Source organism: Rattus norvegicus, chromosome 13 (genome assembly GCF_036323735.1).
Source record: "Rattus norvegicus strain BN/NHsdMcwi chromosome 13, GRCr8, whole genome shotgun sequence".
NCBI lineage: Eukaryota > Metazoa > Chordata > Mammalia > Rodentia > Muridae > Rattus > Rattus norvegicus.
The window spans coordinates 89,960,704-89,966,983 of record NC_086031.1 but is presented as its reverse complement, the minus strand read 5'-3'; the positions used below and the strand labels follow the sequence as shown (position 1 = coordinate 89,966,983).

Here is a 6,280-nt window from a genome sequence, read left to right as displayed (position 1 = left end):
TTTTGCTCTGAATGTTTTTAGATCTACTTGCTTATTTATTTAAGATTTGAGAGCTACCCATGAGAAACATTTATACTTTAATTTCTAGTAGTATATTTTTCAAATTTTTATATTATAAAATTTCTATATTAAGTTAGTACTTGCCTCAGAATAAACTGAAGAAACTTCATTCTTTTTTAATCACTAAAAAGCTTTGTGTGAAATTGATCTTTATTTTTAATATTTAAAACAATTTATTAATTAGACTCTATTGGGTTTGGAGCTTTCTACATGAGAAAGATATTAAATTGTTCCAGTCTTAGAAGAGTTTTCAAAAATCGCGCCCAGGATGTAGAGCTGGCTGTTCCCGACGGCGCGTCTGACGCTAAATTGGGTGGGGTAGAGAGTAGGGGGCGGTAGTCGGGGGTGGTGGGAGAAGGAGGAGGCGGCGAATCACTTATAAATGGCGCCCAAGCAGGATCCGAAGCCTAAATTCCAGGAGGGCGAGCGAGTGCTGTGCTTTCATGGGCCTCTTCTTTATGAAGCAAAGTGTGTAAAGGTTGCCATAAAGGACAAACAAGTGAAGTATTTTATCCATTACAGTGGCTGGAATAAAAATTGGGATGAATGGGTGCCAGAAAGCAGAGTGCTCAAATACGTGGACGCCAATTTGCAGAAACAGCGGGAACTTCAAAAGGCCAACCAGGAACAATATGCAGAGGGCAAGATGAGAGGGGCTGCTCCAGGGAAGAAGACATCCGGTCTGCAACAGAAAAATGTTGAAGTGAAAACAAAAACGAACAAACAGAAAACACCTGGAAACGGAGATGGTGGCAGTACCAGTGAGACCCCTCAGCCTCCTAGGAAGAAGCGAGCCCGGGTAGATCCAACCGTTGAAAATGAAGAAACATTCATGAACAGAGTTGAAGTTAAAGTGAAGATTCCTGAGGAGCTGAAACCATGGCTTGTAGATGACTGGGACTTGATCACCAGACAAAAGCAGCTTTTTTTATCTTCCTGCCAAGAAGAATGTGGATTCCATTTTGGAGGATTATGCAAACTATAAGAAGTCTCGAGGAAATACAGATAATAAGGAGTATGCTGTTAATGAGGTTGTGGCGGGGATAAAGGAGTACTTCAATGTAATGTTGGGCACTCAGCTACTCTACAAATTTGAGAGACCACAGTATGCTGAAATTCTGGCCGATCACCCGGATGCACCCATGTCCCAGGTTGCGAATTGGAGCGATGTTGGCCTATACACCTCTAGATGAGAAAAGCCTTGCTTTATTACTGAACTATCTACATGATTTCCTCAAGTACCTGGCAAAGAATTCTGCAACTCTGTTCAGTGCCAGTGATTATGAAGTGGCTCCTCCTGAGTACCATCGGAAAGCCGTGTGAGGAGTGTGCTCTCTCACTCGTGCTTGGATCTCTGTAAACAGTTTGGTTCTTAGTCCTTCTCTTGTACAAATGATGTACTTTGAAGACCGTTAGTGTATAACAGAGTTGATGTTTGTTTCCTGTTTGATTTTAAACAGAGAAAATAAAAGGAGTTAACTGCTCCTTTTTTCTTTCTTTTTTTCATTTCAAAGTTTCTACCAGTGTATCAGTGATGGACAACGGAGAGACATGCTGTAGAGTGTTTGCCTAGTTGACAAAGCTGCTTTTGAATGCTGGTGGTTCTGTTCCTTTGACACTACGCACTTTTATAATATGTGTTAATGCTCTATGACAAAATGCTCTGACTCCTAGTGCCAAAGGTTCCCTTCAGTGTGTATAACTGAACACTCATCCATCTGTGCTCTTTTTTTTTTAAAATGGTGCTTAAAGAGCCCATCCTTTGCAAGTCATCCATGTTGTTCCTTAGGCATTTTATCTTTGCTCAATTGTTAAAGAATGGTGGCTTGTTTTCATGGTTTTTGTATTTGTGTCTAATGCACGTTTTAACATGATAGACGCAATGCATCATGTAGCTACAGTTTTATGGAAAAGTCAATCTTGTAGGAGTTTTTTTCAGATCTTCAATAAATTTTTTCTTTAAATTTCAAAAAAAGAAGAGTTTTCATAATCATAACAAAGTTGCTTTTCCAAGGAAAATTTGAGACATTGTTAAATCTATTAGTTTCAAGTTAATAAAATATCAAAGGCCAGTAAGGTGGCTCAGTAGGTGAAGATGCTTGCTGCATAAGCTTGAAAACCCAGGTTCAATCCTCAGAACACATGTAAGAGTGGAAGGAGAGAACTGACTCTACACCAAGTTATCCTTTGACCTCTATATGCACACTGTGACATGTGCACTCCACCCTCCCATCCACTACTACCACTAATAAAACAGAGCTTTAAAATATTTTATCGATTATCGCTATTGTCTGTGAGGTCTGTAGTGATGCTCATTTGACTCCTGACATTGATAACGTATATTCTGTTCTCTTCTTCCCTGTCCTACCATAAGTGGGAAACTCTTTGGTTTCACCTTTCACTTTTCATTATCCTTTCTTTTTTAAACCAAAATTTTGTTAAGTTTTTTGTTTTGATACAAGAAGGACCTATGTGCTGATTTTAGAATAAAGGAATTTTACAAAGAGACTCTTAGATTGGCTATGCTTAGAAAACCTCTATTCTTCAAAAATATTTAAAGGCTCACTTAAACACTGTACTTGAAATTGTTCATTGAAGCACAAAAGTGCAAATTATCAATCTCACAATTTTCATATTTTCTCTTTATCCACATATTTCCAGAATGAATGTTTTATGTCCTGCTCTGGTGGATAACGATGGGCATAATTAGAAGACATCATACACACACTACATATTCCTGTATAAAGGCCCTAGTTTTGAATTGCTATTTTTCTGTTGCATATTTGTTTTTTTATATTTATTATTCATATGAGGAGCATTCCTCTGCTTCTGTTTTCCAGAATGGATTGTAGAGACTTGGACTAGGTGTCTTGTTGCTACAGCAAAGTATTCAACAAAGGCAATTGAAGGAAAGACAGGCTTGTTTTCACGCACAGTATGAAATTATGGTCTATCATGAAGTAGAAGTCATGGCAGCAGGAGCATAGGCAACTGGTCACATTGTATCCGCACTCAGGAAGTGGAGAGAGACAACTGCTGGCATTTAGTGTGCTTTCTTATTTTTATGAAGTCCAACCTTCCAGGTCATGGTGTGGTGTTCCCAACCTTAGGATGAGTCCTCATTCGTGATTAACCCAGTCTAGAAAATCCCTCGCAGATATGCACAAAGAATCATCTCCCAGGTGATTCCAGATCCTGTCAGGCTGATAATAAGCAATCTTCATTGAAGATATCTGTCACTCTTTAGGAGTTTAGAAAAACATACCAGCAACATTATCCGTGTCAGATGTTTGCTGTCATGGAAGGTGGCTAATCATTATGGAGTCCATTTCATTAATCAACACAGGTCACCTCTGATTATTTATTCTCATGTGAGTTTTGATAGAGTGTGTCTTTTGGAGCATTGGCCTGTGTGGGGATCTGAATTTGCACGTAATATTTTCTTATGGCCATTTTAAAGTCTGTGGTGTCAGAAAGTAATGGCCTGGCTCTAATATCTCATACAGACAATGTGTCCTTTCTTCTTTTTCCATCATCGCAACTAACAGCATATTAATTCCTCTGCCATTCTTAAAGACCCAGTTTTTTTGTCTTCTTTTTTTTTCTATTAATTTTCTATTTCAACTCACTATAGTTGGATTTATGTGACTTATTCACTTCTGCTTATTTCGGATTTAATTTGGATTTTCTTCCATGTTACCCAAAATGGCAGCAGATGTAATTATATATGTATATATAATATATATAATTTTTAAAAATAATTATTTATATTATTTAAGAAAATATATGTGTGTACTTGTGTGTGCTTGTGAGTGCTGGTGCCCTCAGAGGCCTCAGATCATCTGGAACTCAAGTTCTAGGCAGCTGTGAATCCCAAGACTTGGAGCAAGAACTGAATGCAGGTCCTCTGAAAGAGCAGTAGATACTATTAACCAGGGAGATATTGCTTCAGCCATTTGATAACTTTTTCTAGCATACATAATTATGCTATAAATTTCCCTCCAATCACTATGTTTGCTGTATCCCACACACTTCTGTGAGCTGTATTTTAATTTTAATTGTTTAAGTAGTTTCACTTTTCTTTGTAAAAGTTTGTCTTCAATTTAGAAATAAGTTAATTGATTCCCAAATATTTTGGGGGTTTCTAAGTCTCTATTATCATTACCAATTTTCATCATGCTCTGTAGAAATAGTTTGCATGATTTCCTCTCCTTGTAAACTCAGACAGGTTTATTTTTATTGTCCAGGACATGTCGATTTTCAGGACTGTTCTACCTGAACATGAGAAGATGGTGTGCTCTGCTATTGGTATATGAAAGTTTCTATGTTGACTCAATACAGTCGGTTGATAATATTTGATGCAACTCTCTCCATTTTATTTTTCTTGTTGGATCAGCTTACTGTAGAGGGGTCCTGGAGCCTCTTGCTATAACACCGGAAATATTTCTCATTGCAATTCTTACTTGGTGTGTATAGCTTGCTTGTCTTTATTTGTGGACATTTTCCTTGCTTTGAAATCCTCAGCTAAAATTAATATAATTATTCCAGCTACATTTTTCTATCCCTTTACTTTTGTGTATAAAATATTTGTGTGTTTGTGTGTGAGAGAGAGACAGAGAGAGACAGACTCATGTATCCTAGGCTGCTTCTGTCATCTCAATGTCGCCGTGCATGGTTTAGGTGGGTACTGGGGTCCAGAGCATCATCGTGTTACGGGGGTCCTCTATCAGCTGAGCCAGACTCCCAGGCTTGTCCATTTACTCTTTCGCCACCTCTGTAATTATATCAACACTGGGCTTCTAGTTGAGACCTTTAGGTTGAATTTTTTTTTCTAATCTATTTTGATAGTCTTAATTTTTCAATCTATTCTGATAGTCTATGATACTGGACATCAAACCCAAGGCCCCGTTCACATTAAGCCTGTGCCCTACCACTGAGCATGCTGAAAGTCTTTTAATTGGGCTATTTAGAGCCCTTATGCTTCAGGAGATTACGTGTGTAATCAGAGGAAGGTCTCCCATCTTTGTAACTGTATTTATTGTCCTTATCCTTGTCATCTTTTTTGGTCTTCCACTCTCCTGTGTCCTCTGTTATTAGTTTAATATTTTAACTGATTCAAATTTTTCTCTTAGCATATCATAATTCTTTGAAAAGAAGCCACCACCGGCTGCTTTACAATGTACCACCTAATTTTACTGCTAATCTAAGTGTATTTTGTTTTGTGTGAGACCTTGAGTTCCTTGTGTAGCTGGGGATGTATTGGATCTCCTGATCTTTCTGTCACTGAGATCTCTGAGCTGTGGCTGGGAGGCTGCTTGTACCGTCTCACAATTTCAAACACTGTTTCACTTCCCAAGCAAAACAAATAATTGAAATGTCCTGGATTTCTCTCACCAACCTCTTATAATATTACAGTCTTAAATTTTACTTGCTCTGTGTTATGCTTCATATCTGGGACTAATGGCTGAGTTGCTTATCAGCCCTTTCTTTTTTATTTCTTTTTTCCCATTCACTCATGAATTAAATCATCACTGTTGCTATTACTATTTTTAGCAGACCATTAACTGTCAGATCAGGTAAGAATCACAAAATGAAAGGACTTTACTTAACCTCTACTTCCTCTGTATCACTCCTCTCTTATGTAAACCTGAGTATTTGATTTATTTCTTATTGAATAATTTAACTATTTTCTGCAAGACAGATGTAGCAGTGAAAAGTTTCCTCAGTAGTCATCTGAAGCATTCCTTATTTCTCTCACTTTGAAGGATCATTTTGCTGAATAAAGAATTCTAGTTTGGAGGATTTTGTTATCATTATATACTTTAAAATGTCTCAGTAGAATCTCTTCTTTCCTTTACTGGTTCTGAGAAAGAAATACAATATGTTTATTTTATTTATATATTTTCTATATATTATGATCATTATTTTATATTTTTAAAAATGTTATTTGTATATACGTGAGTGTGTGAGAATCTCTCTCTCTCTCATGTGTGTGTTTGTGTGTGTGTGTGTGTGTGTGTGTGTGTGTGTGTGTGTGTACGTCACATGGATTCAGTTCTCTCAAAGGCTAGAAGATCCCCTAGATCTGGAGTAACAGGTAGTGGTGAGCTGAATCAAGCTTGGGTCCTCTGGAAGAGCAACACCCATTCTTCATCTTTTCTCACTGAGTCCATCTCTCCAGATGAAAAATTAGTTAAAAAACATCTTTATCCCTAGAAAT

General features: G+C 37.5%; 1 pseudogene; it reads left to right on the top strand.

The window, feature by feature from the left end:
- Positions 1–319: 319 nt before the first annotated feature.
- On the top strand, positions 320–2,035 carry Morf4l1-ps4 (mortality factor 4 like 1, pseudogene 4; annotated as a pseudogene).
- The last annotated feature ends 4,245 nt before the right edge of the window (positions 2,036–6,280 follow it).